The sequence below is a fragment of the Camelus dromedarius genome, chromosome 6, assembly GCF_036321535.1.
Source record: "Camelus dromedarius isolate mCamDro1 chromosome 6, mCamDro1.pat, whole genome shotgun sequence".
Lineage (NCBI taxonomy): Eukaryota > Metazoa > Chordata > Mammalia > Artiodactyla > Camelidae > Camelus > Camelus dromedarius.
Window position 1 is genome coordinate 48,389,000 of NC_087441.1, and position 19,110 is coordinate 48,408,109.

Here is a 19,110-nt window from a genome sequence, read left to right on the forward strand (position 1 = left end):
GAATTGGTGGGTTAGGGCCAACCTTACAGTGGGAATCTGGAGTTCAGAGCAGAGCGCCTGGAATAGAATGGAATATGGTATGGGAGGGATAGTTCACAAGATGGTGTATATCCATTTGTCATTCTGATTGGCCCTGTGTCAGCAGGATTATCAACTATAAAAGAGCAACCTCAGCCAAACAGGGTAAGCAGCCTGGAAGTCTGGAGTGCAGTCTTTGCCAGTGCAGTCAAAGAAGCAGGGTCCTCCTCACTTTCAGTTCTACCGTATTTTTATTAATTAATTAATATTGAAGTATAGTTGATTTGCAATGTTGTGTTAGTTTCTAATGTACAGTGTAGTGATTCAGTTTTATATATATATATATATATATATATATATATATATATATATATTCTTTTTCATTATAGGTTATTACAAGCTATTGAATATAGTTCCCTGTGCTCTACAGTAGGACCTTGTTGTTTATCCATTTTGTATATAGTAGTTTGTATCTGTTAATCTGAAACCCCTAATATACCCTTCCCCATCCCTGTTTCCCTTTGGTAATCATAAGTTTGTTTTCTATATCTGTGAGTCTCTTTCTGTTCTGTAAATAAGTTCATCTGCATCATTTTTTAGATTCGACATATAAGTGATATCATGTGATGTTTGTCTTTGTCTGACTGACTCCTCTTAGTATGATAATCTCTAGGTCTATCCATGTTGCTACAAATGACATTATTTCATTCTTGTTTATGACTGAGTAGTATTCCACTGTATCTACATACCACATCTACATCTTTTCTAATGCTTGAAAAAGCTTTGGGGCCACAGACCTATCTACTCCTTAGACCTGCCCCTCCTAGCCATTGCTTATAATAATCACAGCTCAGGTTGTAGAAGACTTGGCTTTTTCAAACATGTAGGACTCAGCATTGTGGGGCCCTTAATGAAACTAGATTGCAGGCTTCAGGCAGAAAGCCCCTCCTTTAGCAAAGCAGTATTTCCCTCCATCTCTGTTTGCAGACTGGTAGCTCTACACTGGTTCTTCCTTCTGTTTTAGGACACGGCTAAAAAGAGCAAGGAGTCAGCTATGCCAACGTTATGGAAAATTTCTCTCCATATCTTCTAACATTCTCTTGGGTGCTGCCTGTCTTCATTCTGCATCCAGCAGATGACTAGTAGGACCAAGTGTCTCACCAGTGTATTTTAAAGACTAGCAGCTTCCCAGTCCTCAGTGAACTAATTTCATAATTCTCACTTCCAGTTACCAGATTCTGTGCTATTTGGAACTGAGCTGGCTGTGAATGACATACATGTGACCAATGCCCTACAAAGAACCAGCCTAATTTAAAAAAAAAAAAAAAGAATAAGGCGGAAGAGACAGTTCTGCTTCTATTTTATCAGTCAAAACTGAGTTGCTATAAGAGTTTTGAAGAAAGTGAGATTTAGAAGACAAAAGGGGGTTAGAATGGGAGCTGAAAACCTAGTACCTGCCTCAAATATCCACCATCTGAACCTCTTTCTCATGTTTCCAACGTTCCTTGTGGTTCCTTGAGGAACCAGAGCTCTCTCAGTCAGATTCACCCACCCAAGACATTAAAGTGGACATTTAGTGATAGGAAGAGATGAGGACAGAATCAATTCTGGTAAGGGTGTTGACAGTAGTAGCAGTAATGGAGTGATTTGTTCCCATTTCCTGGAGACAGCAGACAGAAGAACAGCATCCCAGCATTCTTAGTGTCTGCGATCACAAGCTTTTGTGACTGTTACCTGGGATGGTGGCAGTTGCATTCTCCTAGGATAGGTGCTGCAGCACAGTTTGGGACATTGTTCCTAGTTCCCTGGTTTCATTCTGTGGCCGTTCTGGGGCATTCTGTGACTTCCCCAACATCGTTGAATGAACTCCGATTCTGCTTCAACTAATCAGAGTTAATTCAGCTGTTTGCAGTGTGCCACTCTCACTGGGAAAAGGATTAGTATAGCTTGGTGGCTGCTAGAATGTAAGAGGACCAATGAGGACAGGGAAGAATAAATCTGACTCTTGCTCCAAGGCCAGGTAACTACAGGAATGATGCATAATTAAATTAAAGTCTCACAGGGAGTTAACACGGGGCAGAAGTTGTCAAGTTGAGTATGAGATTGTTGTGGGACATCCCAGTGGAGAAAATCTAGCAGATTGGTGGTGATGAGTGCCAAGAGCTGGTAGGAGAAGTTAGAGTTAAGTATATAAGGAGCCTGAGGTAGAGCAGACTCAAAAAGTTTATTCTGGGTTAGCAAGTTGATGAGAATAATAAAGTGGATTTAGTTAAAATGATCTCCACTTTGGGTTTTTATTGAAATCGTAAATAAGCAAAGGGTATATGAGATCACGATACAGGTAAGTAAGTGGATTCAGGTCCCAAATGCCTCCTCGTTTCCTTTTGGAGTTGAGTCCATAATTCAGTGGCCAAAGGAGTTTCCATGGAAAGAGAAATCTTCCAGGTCAGAGAAGACCGGAGCAGTGTACTTAGCTTTTACGCTGCGAGGCTAGTGTATGTCTCATGTCAGTGTGATAGGGTCTGCCCACCCCCATATAAAGCAGTCCTGGCCGTGCCACAGTGATGTACTTTCAGGTCCTGTTTCCTCCTGCAACTTTGGGCCATTTTACAGGCCTGGCTCTGGTCCATCAGAGAAGTCTTAGCTTTTTGTTCAGGTAAAGTAAACAGATATCCTGACACTAGAAGATAAGGCTGTGGTAATCAGTTTAGAACCTTGTTGAAGCATTAAACATCCATTAATTACAAAGAGCACAAGAGGCAGAACAAAGAGCATCTCTATTAAGCTGGCAGGGTCTGTGAGTACTGGACAGCAGAAAAGAGACAGTTGCAGTGACCTCAGGGCTTCATTGTTAGAGATCATAGTTTTTCACTTTGATTCACTAGTGGCATATCTAATAGTATTGCTAGAATTTGATAAAGAGCTAAATTCTGCATCTATATATAATACCAGGTATGAAATATGCAAGAGGACAGCTGAGAGCATATTCTGAGTTGTCCAGTTGGGAGATGGGGTCAGCTTACACAAGGCGATAGTTCTGGGTGAAATGTCTAGAGTCAGTATGAGTAAAACTTCCTCCCTGCATATTCTAATGATACTCATTTGCTTTCCTCAGATGTTTCTTGATTTAATCCCTGGAAAATTGCTTCCATCTTTCAGATCAGTAGAGCGAATTTGAATTAGGTTTCACATTTTGACAATGGGTGTGGAAGAGCTTGGCTAACTATTTATAGTCTGGGTTTCACAACTAGGCTGCATTTCTCAGACTCCTTTGCAGTTAGGGGTGGCCATGTGTGCACGTGAGGTGGGACATTTCCAGTCCTGGGGAACTCTCAAGCATGCACCTCTGTGCTCATGAAGGAGCCGGAGCCTGGTCCCTAAATCACTACAGGGAGAAACACTGCTTACTGACCAAGAACGTCTATATTGGACCATAGGTGAGAAAGAAACTTCTCAGGTGTTGAGCTGCTGAGAATTTTGGGCTCATGTGTACCCTAGCTAATGCAAACTGTTTTAAAAGTATCAACAATTTAAGGCTTTGTTTGTATTTACCTTGACTCTGTGAAGTTCAACCAGTGTTTAGTAAATCACAGAGCTCTAGTGACACATCTAATTAATCACCTCAAGTTCTTCTTGTCAGAACTGTTTACATTCTCCTCTGACTGTTGGACTCCCTTTCTCCGCAGAGTCTTTTATTTTACATCGTCAGGTCCATTGGTTACTTGGGTTTAATTCTGGAGTATAAGAGAGATATATGGATTAGACATTTAATTGGGGAAGTTAACCACCTGTATAATACTGTTTAACTACAGGTTTATTCAGGGGATGTGCACAGAGTGAAAGAATAAACATCCCATGGCTGGGCTGAGGCCGAGGTTGTCAACACGATCTTGCCACATAGCTGTTATCAAATTGCATAGATCTGCCCCAAACTGACAGTATATTTGCTTTGCAGATACTTCCTGAATACATGACTTTGAATTTTGTCCTTTTTAAACTCAGTTTTAGAGAACTAAAGCCTATATATTCCACCAAAGGCTGGAAAACTCTTTCTGGAAATAGACAGGGAGTAAATAAATATTTTAGGTTTTGTGGGCCAAGTGCTCTCTGTTGCAACTATTCAACTCCACTCAACTCTTGAAAGCAGCCACAGACAAGATGGAGACAAATGGGTGTGGCTGTGCTCCAAGAGTTTTCTTTCTAAAAATAGGTAGTGGGCCTTCGTTTGTGAGCCCCTGCACTAGGTGTCCAAATTTTATTAATTTATTTATTAGGGGGGAGGTAATTAGGTTTACTTACTTATTTTTAGAGGAGGTACTGGGGATTGAACCCAGGACCTCATGCATGCTAAGCATGCACTCTACCACTTGAACTATACCCTCCCCACCTAGATGTCCAAATTTTATATCTGATTTAAGCTAAACCATCAAGGAGGCGTTTCTTTGGTCCCTTTGGAATCAGGTCTACTGAATTGTGCTTTGACTTTATATACTCAGCTTACCCTGAGGGGCATTGTAAGAACTGTCTGGACTGTAGATCATGTTTCTTGATCATAGGGAGCTTAACTACCACAGGATGCAGTGCCTTCTTTAGGTTGATCGGCATGAGAAAAGCACTGACTCCCCTGAGTACCTGGACCTATCTATGGAAAAAGTAAACCTGAGACACAATTATTTCTTTGGTGGCAAAGAGACTTGAGGAGCTGCAGTCTTCCATCATTCATACATGCCATCTGTGTGCTGGTGCCATCCTTGCCTTTACTGTAGCATCTACCATTTGCAGTGTGATGGGTGCTGGTTTACTGTGTGGGACAAAGTAGTCATGGCCCCTGCCTTTATATAGTACATGTTCTTTTTAACGTGGTTTTCCATTCTTTCTGGGTTAAACACAATATACTTTAAAAAAATATTGGATTCTACATCTCTCTGTGAAGTGCATGAAATCTTCATTTGGAGTAAGGTCAGATACATATATACGAACAGACAAATGATCTGTTTTAAGCCGTAGATTGGGATAGCCCCTAGTCTATTCCTTCCTATTTACGAAAGTTGATTCCCTAGTTCACCAGGATTATAAAGCCATTATATCTGTGTGCCAGCTCTTCTCCTATAGATTGTGGGTCTGAGTCTCAAAACTTAATAATCCACATAGGGAACAATTAGGTTACAGCATAACTCTTCCATTATTCACTAGTTAACTGTTCTATTCCACCTGAAGAAACTATTAAAAAACACGTAAGATCTTGGAAGCACTTGATCAATAGGCCCCAGTCTTTGGTTCTGAGTTCAGTAATTACATGTGTGCTGAACTCTTGCTGAGTTCCAGAATTTTCATGCTCATCTGGAACCTTTATCACAATAAGTAAACAGAGAGGCTGTTGACAAGAAAGTGCTAAACTTTGTCAACGTGGAATAAGGGTTCTGAATTTGGAACCCCTAAAACTTGAGAGAGGCTATAAATGGGTTTTAGTGAATCCATGAACCATCTCTATTATATGCAGAATTTTATACTGTAGTGTAATATAAATTATTTTCTGGAGTGAGTGTCCACTGTTTCTGTTGATATTCTCAAGGACAGCAGGTTAAGGTGGCCTAAATGGTTTATATCAGTGCTTTTTAAATGATCTATGCTGAAGCACCATTTTATTCTTTTTTTAAAATTATAACTTGGGTAGATCATTGAAAAATATGATAAAATGAATTAGTAGAAAAAGAAGATGCTGGCTGCTCCAGCAATGTTAAATTACTATGTAAGTTTCTAAATACCCACTCCCAGTTTATGTAACTGGAGATTAATTAGATATATAAATTGAGGGAAGACAGAGTCAAGGATTACTCTGAGAGTCCTAATTTTGGCAGCTGAATAGATGATGATGACAACATACAGCATGCAAAAGAACCAAGTTTGGAGCAAAATAATGAGTTTCATTGGGATAGACTCAACTCAATTCAAAGTATCTGCATGACACTCGTGTGGCTATTACCATAGAGTCAGCAATTTTGTATATAGGATAGAAACTCAGGTTACACATAGAGATACTGACCCAAAAGCCATTGGTAATGGTTGAAGCTATGGGAGCTGATGATATTATGGTGGAAAATGGTATAAAGTGAGGAGAAAAGAAGATTAAGGGTGGTATCCAAGCCATACCAATATTTAAGGAATTAAAATGGAGAGAAGACGATCAGAGAAGTAGGAAGACAAGGTTTGGAATATTATAGAAATTAAAGAATAGAGTGTCCAGAAATGAAATGTGAGATTCTTCCTAGAGGTCCAAAGAGGCATCCAAAAGGAGGTCATGGATTTGGATATTGATTTATGGGTAGCAGTTTCTGAGAGGTGTTGGGGGACAAGAAAGAAGCCAGTTTCAGAAACTTGAGGAGTAAACAGGAGATAAGCAATTGGGGCCAAAGAAATAGTTTTCTAGAAAGGTGAGTAAAAAAAAATGCTTTTCTACAGTGTAGGTAAAAATATGGTATTTTTCACGAGGAGAGGTAAAGTTAGGCAAAGGAGAAGCAACTGGAAGAGAAGACAAGGGAAAGAGCAGCATCAGATACCTCGTATGGCAAGAGGGGAGGGTGAGAATCCGGGGCCCAGGCCAGCCGAGGCAAGTTGGCGCTGGGACCAGTTCTCTTTGCTGCTTTACACATGGCCATGTTCTCACCTGTGGATTTCCTGGTCATTCTCTCTGTGGCTGTTAACTGATGAGCTTGTGTCATGTCTTCTTCGTATTATTGCTGAAACCTAAACATGAGATGAAGGATACGAAGGCTTTGTGGATAAAGGTGCCTGATGGGACATTTGCATCTTCTGAGCCCCGAGTCCTGCTTCATTCTCATCTGTTTTGCTCTCGACATGAACTCACTCTGAGCACCTAGGAAAAATGGTGATTCTCAAAACTAGGTTGACTCAGTACTGTCATAGTTTAGTATAGAAGCAGATATTGTTTGGTTTCGGTGACATTTGGCAAGTTGGTCATTGTGATAATATATGTTCTTTTGGATTCAGAAGAGATCATATACTTATTTTCTACAATGACTGATGTTTTGAGCTCTTTTCATCCTTGATCATTTATTTTCATCCCCTAAAATTCCTGCAGAAATAATTCTTCCTATTTAAGATATAGTTACAGCAACTGGTACCCAGTTCAACCCAATATATTCTCCATGAGACACTAAAAATAATCAATGTGAGTGCTGGATAGAGGCGGATGGTTGAAGGATGTAGTCGTCCATTGCTTCTAACCATTGGCATCATTTTTGGCGTGTCTATTGACAGCATTCACGGATGAGGCCAAGGATGGAGTGGGCTTGGAGCCTAGGCTGCTTTTAGGCCCTGGCTGAAGCACAGTCTTTAAACACACTCCAAAGTACAATTGCCAGCAATGATTTTATACATCATAAAGATGGGAGAAAGCAGAAAATGACTTTCAAAAGACAGAAGCGCTTTAGAGACACAGTCTGCATTACTCCTAGGAAGCCTTCCTGCTTCAGGGATCTGCCACCCTTGATTTCACCTCATTGCCTCTAGTTCCAACTTAGCTCAAGTAAATAGACTATCTTTTACTGTGTCTGTTGCTCAGAGAACCAAAATACTGCTTTATTATTTTTTTTGTTGGTGGTGAGGGGGGTGCTATAGGGCTCTGGGGATTTGGGGTAGATCTAATAAGTCTATTCTCCAAAGACCATTCTGGTTTCTTGTGCTTCTAAACCCTCTTGATTAGAATCACAAAGGGAAAGACAGTGATACACTGTGTTGGTGCCGAAGAAAAACACCAACCAGACAGAAAGTCTTCCCTACAGCCAAACAGAGCTGTAATGACTGTGCTTTTTATTTCTCCCAGGAAAGAGTAATATAATTGGTCCCTGTAATACAGTAACCAGTTTGTTCATTCTTTGCTCAGTAGAAGATGTTTACTTGGGAGTTATGTCTCACAGAATAAACTGGCTTTGGGATAAAGACTGGAAATAGAGTCATTTCTAAATAAATCCCAATAAATACATCAATAAAACCAACACTGTAAGACGAATAAATAATACAATGAAGAATATCTTCAGTAAACACGTTTGCATATGATAATTTACAGGTGATAATTACAGTAAGACATATCTTGGGCTGATTTTCTCAAGGGCATCTGTGTGAAAAACGAACACTTTTGAATTAGAATTTCTGTCAAGGAGGCGAAACAAGAAGTAAGAACATGTTTTCAAATATGCAGTAAAAAGATCACCCACTCCTCTAAAGACCTGCCACTGGCATTCATCTTAGTACATAAAAGAGAAAATACGCCGAGGATGGGAAATGCCAGAGCTGTAACAACAGCTGGAGAGCTGACTGAGATTCTAACGGATGGCTTGTGTGTGAATTTGGCGGGAAAGTAATTCGCAAAATTAAGACAGCAGCCTTCGTGTTGGATTCTCTTATTTCAAAATGTCAGCAGCTCTATGCATGCAGGAAAATTTGGGGGATTTTATTTTGCAGGAAACCAATGTAGTAGCTGCAAAAGTAATACCTGCAAAATGAAATGCGTTAGGGAATGTGAACAACACAGGTTGGTACATTAGTTTGAGTAATTCAGCCAGTTCTGAAGAGGGGAATATCCCATTTGAATGGCAGGCAAAGGAATTCAAAAGAATAACAGTCATTGTTTTTTGTTGTTGTAGTTGCTTGTCATTTTTTTTTTATTAGCAGTATTAAGCTAAGGCAGTTTTTTAAAATCTTACTTTATACAACTGTAAATCTGGACTCATTCATTTTTTTCATGGATTTGAGACGATATATTCTGCATGTCGGACAATCTGCTCAAAGCAGAGAAAAGTAACCTTTACTTTAGTGAGCCCCTTGGAAGGCATCCTTGCACATTAAGATGAAAAGATACATAAATAGCACTTGATAAAATTGCAAGAACTTGTATTTTAATTTACGCTGCAAGTGTGGTAAGCATTATTTTTTTCCCGCTGGTCTCTGACATACTATTTTTGAGGGAGAAAAAAAATGTTTTTGCTACCATGGCAACAGTATCCTTCTCTTGCTTTCCATTACAAACCGCAGTTTCTGAGCATAACTAGGAAAATTGAAATGTGGGGAGCTCAAAATGATAAGGCCAAGCATGGTAAGCATTCATCTAAATGAATATTTGTGTCATTGTTCTTGTGCTCGCGGTAAGACTGGAACTTTCAAGGTCAACGTATCTGTTCGTAGTTTTCACAACGGCACTCATAAAAGATTATTGCCACTTACTGGGCAACTACTCTTTTCACTAAATGTCTTATTAGCATGATTTTCCAAAGATGATAGGAAATTAAAACACTCCATAATATGGTTTATTTTATGCTGTTGAGGAAATGTAATACAAAGAAAGGGCACACATTTTAGTGAGTTTTAGAAAAGAAATGATCTGCTACTTGACCCGGAGTATGTGCTGGGGGAGGGAGAGCAGCAAGGCTCAGAGAGAAGCTGATGGAGCTCGTTCTATTATTTGTTTCAGGGGTGATTCTGACATGGTGCTTCTCTCTGTGATGCCCTTGCAATAACAATATTCTTTTTATTTTCCTTGATCTTTCACAGCCTGTGGATATTTCAGCTTGCAAGATAAAATATGTTCTTGCTCTGTGGCCTGCTTTTAAAATCCTCTCTGGCTCTGCTCTGACACCAGATAAAAACAACAGAGCCTTCGTTGCCCTTTGACTCTGCCCCACACCTTCTCTCTCTTCTGCTTTTCCTTAATCTCTGTCCATGTGGACTTGGAACCTCTTTGCCTAACCTTGTTTGGATGACCAATCAGATTCCCAACTGGCTAGCCAGCCCTGACACAAGAAATTGCATTTGGAGGACATGTCCTACTGGAGGTGATCTTGGGGCTGCTGCAGTGTCCTGCCCAGTCCTTTGGGACATCACCTGCTGGGGTCTGCTGGGCTCTCTGGGTCCTGCTTGTCCATGGAGGAGTTTAGAGAAGTGTCCTTATGGGCCACAGATTAACCTGGACCTCACAGCAGATTTCCTTTCTTAAGCAGATAGCGTATAAATTTTTTTCTGCCTTGTCAGGGACACATCTTACTATATGTGGCAAATTCAAGGCAGCTTCACAGACAGGATGTGATGAACCTTCATTTCTTGTCCTTCATTATACTCAGGGTTCAAAATAATCATTCAGTTTCACTTCAGTGTGATTACATGTCCAGGGAGATATTTGTTGTTCTTAACTATTGAATTGATCCCTTGTGTCAAAATTAAAGGAGCGCAGGACGCTGGTTTGAGAATTTTGGTTGTTATGGCATCAGGAATTGGCCCTTTACTTGGCTGCTTTAACGGGCCTCGTTAGTTCCACAGGAAAGGCTTTGTAGTGTGAAAACACCCTCGGCTTTCGGTCACACCAAAGCTTTAATTGCCACCTTGGTCACTTACTAGGTATGTATCACTTTGAATAAATGGTTACACTCCTTTAAAATGGAGATATAATGCTTATGCTGGGCTAGTCTGAGATGCAAATGACATAAATACACTAGCGCGGTATGTGGCATAGAGGACATACTCATTACACCACTTTCTTCTCTCTAATAGGCCTGAATGGGGCTTGAATGGAATTGCAGGGTGTTGATATGATTCTTCTTTTCCTACTGGGGTATCCTCCATTTAACAAACTTCACTTTATCCAAGACTGAACCTTGCATGTGGAAGGTACTCAAATATTATTGGTTTGACTTAAAAAAAAATGGAAGCAAATTGATTCTTAATTTTCACAGCAAAATTACTTAGGCAGTGATGGAACCTTCAAAAAAAAAATGTGATATTAGAGCCTGAAAAAAATGAACAGGGCGGGGACCTTGAATTCCTCTTCCATGGGTCTAATAACTCTTGAGGCAGAATAGGGCATGTCTGAGGATGTGAAATGGCTGGCCTATGGCACACCCAATCCATTTCTTTCAGTCTTCTAAGAATTGATGTGAGTTGTAGCCAGATCAATTTGGCTGTGGCGATTGGTATCGACTGAGTAGACGGGCAAAAAGAATGGATTTGCCATGTCCCGGAATAGTTCATTTGCCTCTTGCAGATACTATAGCAATCTTGGAAAAACTGCACAGTGGTGAGGGTCAGGACCCAGGCCTCTTCTCCTGGTGCTTTCTTATCTTCATCTTGCCCTGTGCGACCACCAGCTGGACTGCTCCATGTACAGGCTCCCAGGGAGCACTTGAACATATTCCTGGACTCATCTTCTTCTCTCTAAAATTACTTCCAACTTGTCCTAATGAAACTGGGCCCTGTGCCCCTCCCCCCCAAGTACAAAGGCCCTCCATGTCCCTTGCTTCTTGTTTATAGAAAAGCTGAAGTCTCCCAGGCCTCCCTGAGCCACAAAAGAGCAGGCTAAAGCAGTTAATGATGAGGACAACCAAGTCACAGAATCTTACAGTGTCATGCACATTCTGAGTTGTTTTCCATGTACTATAACTACCACCAGAGGGAAGTGAACTAACTGTATGATGACCAGACTGTAGCCATGACATCAGCTGCTCCATCTTGAGCAGCACTGAGTCTATGGCCAGCGCAATTCCAAGAACCGGCCTCGAGAGAATCAAGAGAATGGTATTAACTCTGTTGCTCATAGTGATCTGTATCTTTGTGGGCATCAAAATAACTGTGGCTTGTTCTGCCTGCATATGTAAGCAAACAAGTAAAATTGTCAGCAAAGAGATGCTACAGACTCATGTTGACATCTTCCACTGTAATAATACAGCACCCTGTACCAGTATGAAGAATTTGGATCTTCGTCATAATCCCATAGAAATGGAATGATGTCTGATAGTGGGGACTTGTAAGCAGCTCTTTGCAAGAAGTGGCTCTTGGCAGGAGGTGGCTCTTTGTAGGAAGCAGCCCTCGGCAGGAGGCCCTTTGTCTTGTCACTTTAGCAAAGCTATATTTTAACTAACCTCTGGCCCAAGCACACCTTTCAAATCTTTTGACCACACAATGCCTCACCTAAACCTGTAGATTCTTTCTTTAGATTAAAAAAGTAAAAATGAAGAATAAGTAATTGATTGATGACTAGGTCATTTTTGCAGCTTCCCCTTCAGTAATCCCAAGAACAAACTGTGTGAACAAGATAGCATCTAAAGAATGATCACAAGGGCCAGCAGGTCTGTGCACAGTGGGAAATGGTGATGAATCTGACTCTCTACCTCAGTGGTTAACTGAGATTACTTCCCCATTATTCCTTTAAAAACTTTGGTGGTTGAGCAGAATCTTTGGAGTTGATTCTAGGACAAAAGTCTGCCTTCTCCTCAGGTTGCTGGACTCCCGAATAAAGCAACCTTTCTGTTCCTGCCAGCATTTGTCTCTTGAGCACTGGCTCTGAAGCAGTGAGCAGCCGGACCTGAATTCGGTGGCACTGAGGGGTACTGTCGTGTAAGTTTGCATTTTCTTTTACTTCCCTCTGTCCTTTGTCTGCCTTTTCATCCTCCAACTCCCATTCTAATCATGCACCAACTTCGTTTATTACTTAGGAATGTATCTCAAATTCTTCCCAGGGTTTTCCATATCCTGTGCCAGCCTTCCTGTCTGTTCTGGAAAATATTCACTCTACTTGCAATCCTGCTGGGTACTGCTGCATGTTTTTTCTTTTTAAATGCTGCTTTGATTATTTTATTCTCTGACTTAGAATCTTCTCCAGCTGTGCATTCTAACCTGTTACAGCACCTTTAAGACTCTCTTGCATTGGGTGACTGCAAAAGATGAGCATTTTACCTTCTGTTCCTCCTTGGCAGGTATGGTGTGATAGAGATAGAGAGCAGCCCAACAAAATTAATGTTCCTACTTTAAAGCCTAGAGTTCTCACCAAGAAGCGACAGCCGAGGCAGGGGCTACATTATTCAGTGTCTGCTTGAATCCAGGTTTAGTTGTTATCTATTACTTACCAGTGGAGTGTGAGTAGAAGTGGTGTGTTTGTTCCAGGCAAGGTGCTTGAGAAGTGGGTATGTCTTGCCCGGACTCTTTCTTTTCTTCTGTTGGCTGGATGAGAAGACTCTGAGGCCTTGAGGAACAGATGGAATGACCCTAGTAACCTGAATTATGTAGGGAGGAAAGACACCAACCAGGAATATCTGCACTGACGTGTTACATGAGCAGGAAATAAATGGGATGGTTTTATACACTGAAAACTTGGGGGCTCCCTACCATCATGCCTTTACCTCTTTCTTTCCATCTTCCTATAAAACCCTGTTCATCCTTCTAATCTCAGTTTTACCACATTTATAGGTTCAATTCAAGCTTCACTGTTACTAAGCCTTTCTTAATGATCCCAAACCAATTTGTTTTCTCTGCTCTCTGTATATCTTCATTGCTTATTTTCCACATTGCTAGTTGGTTCTTCTACAGTAATTATCTTTTTCTTTATTCTTACAATAATTATAGAAATAAAGCCTAGTGTGTTCCTGCTGCTAGTATAGCCTAAGTTGGAAAACATATATGTTCTGTTTCCTTAAATTTGGCATGAAGGCAGTGAATGTGTCTTCTACATTACTGTATTCTTCAAAGTGCCTGTTGTGAAGGATGTTATTGTTTGATGTTGTTTTGATTTGAATTCTCAGAGTTGGGATTTTATTCTTGAGAATAAAGGTGCTAATTTAATCAAGCACATTGGACATCTTAATAAGAGTCTGCAGTGACTCTAAGGCTGTGGTGTTCAGAACCAGTGAAGGTGCTGCCTGTCAGATTGAAGAGGATGGTTTGCTTAGATCACCTCTGTGAAGCGGCTGGGTATATTCCCAGAATTCCATCTCCTGGTTGGACTGCTGGGTGGATTTTACATACAACTTGCATGGCTAGGAAACACTGAAGATATGGCACTCCCCATCCTCCCCGCAAAAAAGGCTTCAGTTTTAATAACAGAAGGTCTGTATTTTTTTTCCCTTTAGCTGGAGATAGGCATTACAGCATGAATAGAAAAGTTGAATTCTTCCAACTGAGACTTCTGAAATATCAGATTGTTTCCCAACTATTATTAAAAATTAAGTAGGAGGTAAGAAACGTGAGAATGTTGAAGACTAATGCTTGCTGTGTTCCTGATTTTATGACATCTGGACACCAATGCCCTCACATCAAATGACTAGATAATGACTCACATTTTCTCTTTATCTTTAATAATATCACTACTTCTTTCTTTTCCCCTTTAATAGATTTTTGTATTTTTACTTTGGTTGTTGGCTGACATTGAGGAATAATTTCTTTTTCTTAAAAAGAACAATCTGAACTTTTACAGTGTAAATGCTAAGTATGTTAGGGGGAAAAAAGCTGTAATTTAATAATGCAGAGGCTGTGCCAAATAATGTAAGACCGAACAATGCTCTAATCTGAATTTGGATAAACTACATCTCCAGGTGGAGCATTCTTTATTACAGAAACATCAGGAAGATATATTTACAATAAAATTGACTAATGGAGAAAGTGGAATATAAAATAAACTCAGCTTCAGAGTAGCCATATTGGTATAAAATTCTAATAAAAGTAGTCAAAAAGGAGACGAGCTTGATTGATTGTCAGAGCATTAGAATCAAAAGTAAACTTTAATTCCTCATATTCTCTTTTTAATCAGGATAATGGCAACATGGCGGGTTAGAGGAAAGTCATGTTGTAGTGGTATGACCAAAAGAGCTTGTGATAGTATAATAATCTAATAAGGAATGAGATGGAAGGGTCTTCGAAAAGACAGCTAGTTTCATGCTTAAGAATTAGATGCATTCTAAAATGAATTTTGTCTATAATGCAATGTGTTCCAAACAAAAAAAGGGAAAATTAAATTTGAGGAGAAGGGCAATTTTTTTTCTCCGAAATATGCTGGACTCAGTGTAGTTTATGGCATGGTCTAATCAGAACAGTAAAATTCTCAAAATATTGTTTACACAGAATTTGTCTGGGCTGGAGCCATATTGAATGAAATTGTTTTCTGTTTAACTTGTATAGATTAAAAATTAACAAATTTAATTTTTGAAAATAAGTTATAAAACAGTTGGAGAACTATTGCTCACTGAGTTTAAGAAACAGAAATATCACTGTCAAGTTACAAACTCCTAGAAAAATGACAGATATGGAAAGGACTAAGTTGCTGCTGGTAAGATCTGTAACATCATTGAAAGTTACTGGAAAGTTACTGCGTTTTGGTAAAAAATCAAGCTAATGTTCCTAACTGATACTTGTAAAAATGAGCCAATATGATGTGCTCTGAAGGAAAAATGACAGAGTAAGAAAACGTATATATGTATATATATGCATGACTGAGACACTATGCTGTGCACCAGAAATTGACACTTTGTAATGGACTATACTTCAATAGAAAAAAGAAAAAAATAAATTTAAAAAAAGCAGAAACAACAGTTATTCATATTCAGAGCAGTGTGTTGAAATGATAGCTTTATCTCTCTGTATGCTTTCTGTAACTTTTTACTAAATGGCTACATTTGCCTCATCTTCTAATTTTTACTACCTAATTACTATATAAGGCACCAAAAGAGCTCAGAATAGAAGACTCAGTCAACTGCAATTTTTCTTGCTTAAACTTATCTTCCATAAGGGTGGGCCCACCATTCATTTCTGATTAGTTACTGTCTTTATAGGGGAAGTTTGCATTCTGTGCTTGGGTATTCACCAAAGCCTCTTTTGCCTTTGAAAATTATGTGCTTTCAAACATTAGTGCTCCAGTCCTTGGATCATGGCTATAACATGACCCCTGGGATCTCAGTTAAGGTGAGAAGAGCTAGTCTTGAAGACTGTAGGAATCCTATTCAGCCTGAACACGAAATTACTCCAAGAGTTGAATGTCACTAAAATATTCAACAACAAATTTATTATCTGGATGAGGTTTTTTTCAGACCAAATTCTGTATCCATCAGGATTTAATTACAGAAGTACAGTACATAATACAGATATATTTATTCTATATTATGTGTAGAAATGCTATATATGTGTATGTAGATATATTTACAAATTTGTTTTTGTTTTTGTTGCAGGCAACTGGCTCACAAATTTGTGGGGCTGGTTTAACATTCTCTGTAAGGCTGTTGTCTTCATACCTGCTGGTGAGGCTTGGTGTCCACAAGGTGGGCAGCCAGGAAGGGAAGATCAGGAGCAGGCTGGCACTCACAGGTTTACTCCTGGTTCCTCTGACTTTACTGATGAGTATGACCTGCAGAAGCTGGGGCTCTCTGTCAGAGAGTTAAACCGGGACACCTGCTTCAGGAGTCAGCGAGGCTGAAGGAGGATCCAGGAAGATCATCAACTGCAGCCCTGGCGGTTGCTTCGCACCCACCAGGTGAGTTGGCCAATCAGCAACACTGTGTATCAGCTGCAAAATGGCTGCGTCGTTCCTGCTCTTCCTTTGTTCATTCAGGTAGCTCACCTGCAGAGTGAGTAAGTCCCTTCATAAGGAGCTGAAAGAGCAGGAAGAGGAAACTGGTTCTAGACTAGACAAAGAGGAGGGTGAGGTGCTTCGTATAAAGGCGTGTAACTGTGTGTGGCTTATGTTCTTAACGTAACACTTCCCGACGTAGTACAAGGGTGTGTTTAGTGTTCTGCTCACACCTGGTGCATAGCTCGCGTGGAGCATTCCCCTTCATTTAGAGAATGCATTTTTGCTTGTTACTGTTGTACCTGCCGTGTGCCCTCAAATCTCACCTCAACATTTCATCGGTGACTAAAGCCTGTGAATTCTAGCACGTTCCTGCGTCCTTTTGATGAGTGGAGTGTGCAATATTTGATAAAAATTACAACTCAGTTGTGGAAACAGATTAACTACTAATAAAAACATTTTCATGGTTGCCTTTTGTAATACGACTCAAATTTAGTGGCTGGTATGCAGAGAGAAAAAAGGGAAGCAAATGGAATTATGAAAAGTGGATGGAATTGATTTTTTTTTTTAAGCATAAGGAATTGTGGGGAAAAACACTGCCATACTGATGTAAGTGCAGCTTCCGGTAAATCTCATTTCTCTTAGCCATAATTATGAAAATCCTCTTGAGCATTGCAGTCTGTTGTGAGCCGCTTGGCTGTTTTTCACAACAGAGATGATTTTAGTTATCTTAGAAAATCTGGAGCTGCCTTCAGCCTGATGCCCAGAAGACTCGGCTAGTACTGTGCTCGGGGTCAATTGTTGCTTAAACTACTTTTAGAGTCTATTCAACATGACAAGCAGATCAATCTTTTCAGTTCAGAACTGATGAAATTCTGCATTTTAGAACGCATTGCCTGGAGAGTATGAATTCAATAGATGTTCTTTAGGACTGTTTGGTGTTTCTTTCGGCTATTTTACTAGGGCTTCTCTAAATGCAGAACACTAAACCCATTTGGAGCTTTTTAAACAGGCTTAGTTCTCTCAGTATATACTTACTGTTCCTGACTATAAGGAATTAATCTTGGGAACATCACTTTGTAGTATAACCAAGTGTGGACACTGATTTTAAGCAGTTTGTGTAAATTAAGGAAATTAACATTATGGTTGTATTGATGCATTTTTTATGTTAAACTTACAAATCATATGCCGAGGTGTGCATTCATGAAAATGCTAGGGTAACATGTTCTACTTCTGGGTTTTAGCAAGGATGGAAACTAATATTATTTACCATTTAGATTTACATTACAATCCAAATGCTTTCATACTCAAGTCATGAAATAGTTTGGTATAAAAGCAAATGTATGTTAGATAGTAGAAGGCAAATGGGCAGCAGCTGGACAAATGACACCTGCTGTGTAATCAACCATGATTGATTTTATGTAGTTAAGCCAATGACTCATCCTACTTAACAAAAGAAATTAGTGATAAGTTTTGAGTTTACTTCCCCAAATTGTTTTCAGTTGACTTTTTGGAAGACTAATGCAGAGTAGCCTGGAAATTGGGCTATGACACTGTGAAAAGAATGCCCCTGAATCAGTGTAAGGAGGGAGACGTAAGTAGGCAGCAAAGGGCCTCGACCTGCGGTCCTGGGTGGAAGAAACTGGGCCTTGGTGAAGAAACTTCTTTTCCTGTATTTATGGGTAACAGGATAAGGTTGTTGGGAAATATAGAATATTCCATCAAGAATTCCTTACTAATGTGAGCAGTGGCTTCCAGCAGCTTATGATAAAGTGGAGTCTCTATGTAGTTGCTCTGTTTCTCTAAATGCTATAAATCCATGATTCTGGCATTGGTATTTCACATAAGCAGTCATTGAATAAAACAACTGTGAGATAAGCAGAGATGGAAAACACCTTTGGCCAGGCCACACATTGTAGGCACTGCAGTGAATTGAGGGATACACAATTTGTAACTGGACTTGTGTTAAACACCCCTGGCTTTCATATACGGTATCTTGTGAACCCCAGCAAATATTGTATGTTTTTGAAAGAAGTGCTAGTGTTGTTTGCTCTCTGTTATGTTTAAAGTGTCATTGTGAAAGGTTTAAATTATGTGCCTACCATCACCCTCCTGCCCGTGGAGAGATCAGAGATGTGCTGCAAGCCTGGTTGATAGCAAGAGAGAAGGCCCTGGACCATTTTTATACTCTGCATTTTGATTGGTTGATGATTTGGCTTCTCAGGCTGCTGAGGCTGCAAAAGGAGTAAGGAGAATGAATCAGCCACTAAATTTTGAAACACCGAGGAGGTCAGAGAAGCCAGGGTTATTATCATCTCTCAGAGAGCGCATAAAGCATTAAACTTTTTCCGTCTCATTTTTGCGACAGAGATTTTGACAAGAACATAAAATAAAAACCTCACAAATTCATGCTGCTGACATTGATTGTAACATGACTGGGGAATGGTATAAATATCAACATTTCTTGAATCAATTTGAAGATTGTAATCTGGCAGACCTCCACAGACACTGCAAATGATTACAGTAGAATTTCTCCAGTTATGATGATAATATTGGAAAAGGTGAAGGGATTTCAATATCACACATGACAAAAAAGGATTTTAAACTCACCACCAAATTCTGAGGAGTAATAGATTTTTCACAGAATTCTAAGGCTTGTTTCTGAATCCTCCTGCCAAGTACATAAAACAAACACAATCATTTCTAGAGATCCTCATGTAATAACATTTTGGTTCAAATTGACCTTACGGTTTTTGATG

General features: G+C 39.8%; 1 long non-coding RNA gene across 3 annotated transcripts in view; it reads left to right on the forward strand.

Annotated features, from left to right (window-relative positions):
* The window catches only part of LOC116154360 (uncharacterized), a 676,189-nt gene that overhangs the window by 78,168 nt on the left and 578,911 nt on the right, over positions 1-19,110 (forward strand). For all 3 annotated transcript variants that reach the window (XR_010381289.1, XR_010381288.1, XR_004138228.2), the window contains exon 2: positions 16,014-16,315. This is a non-coding gene — a long non-coding RNA (uncharacterized LOC116154360). The remainder of the gene's footprint in view (positions 1-16,013; positions 16,316-19,110) is intronic.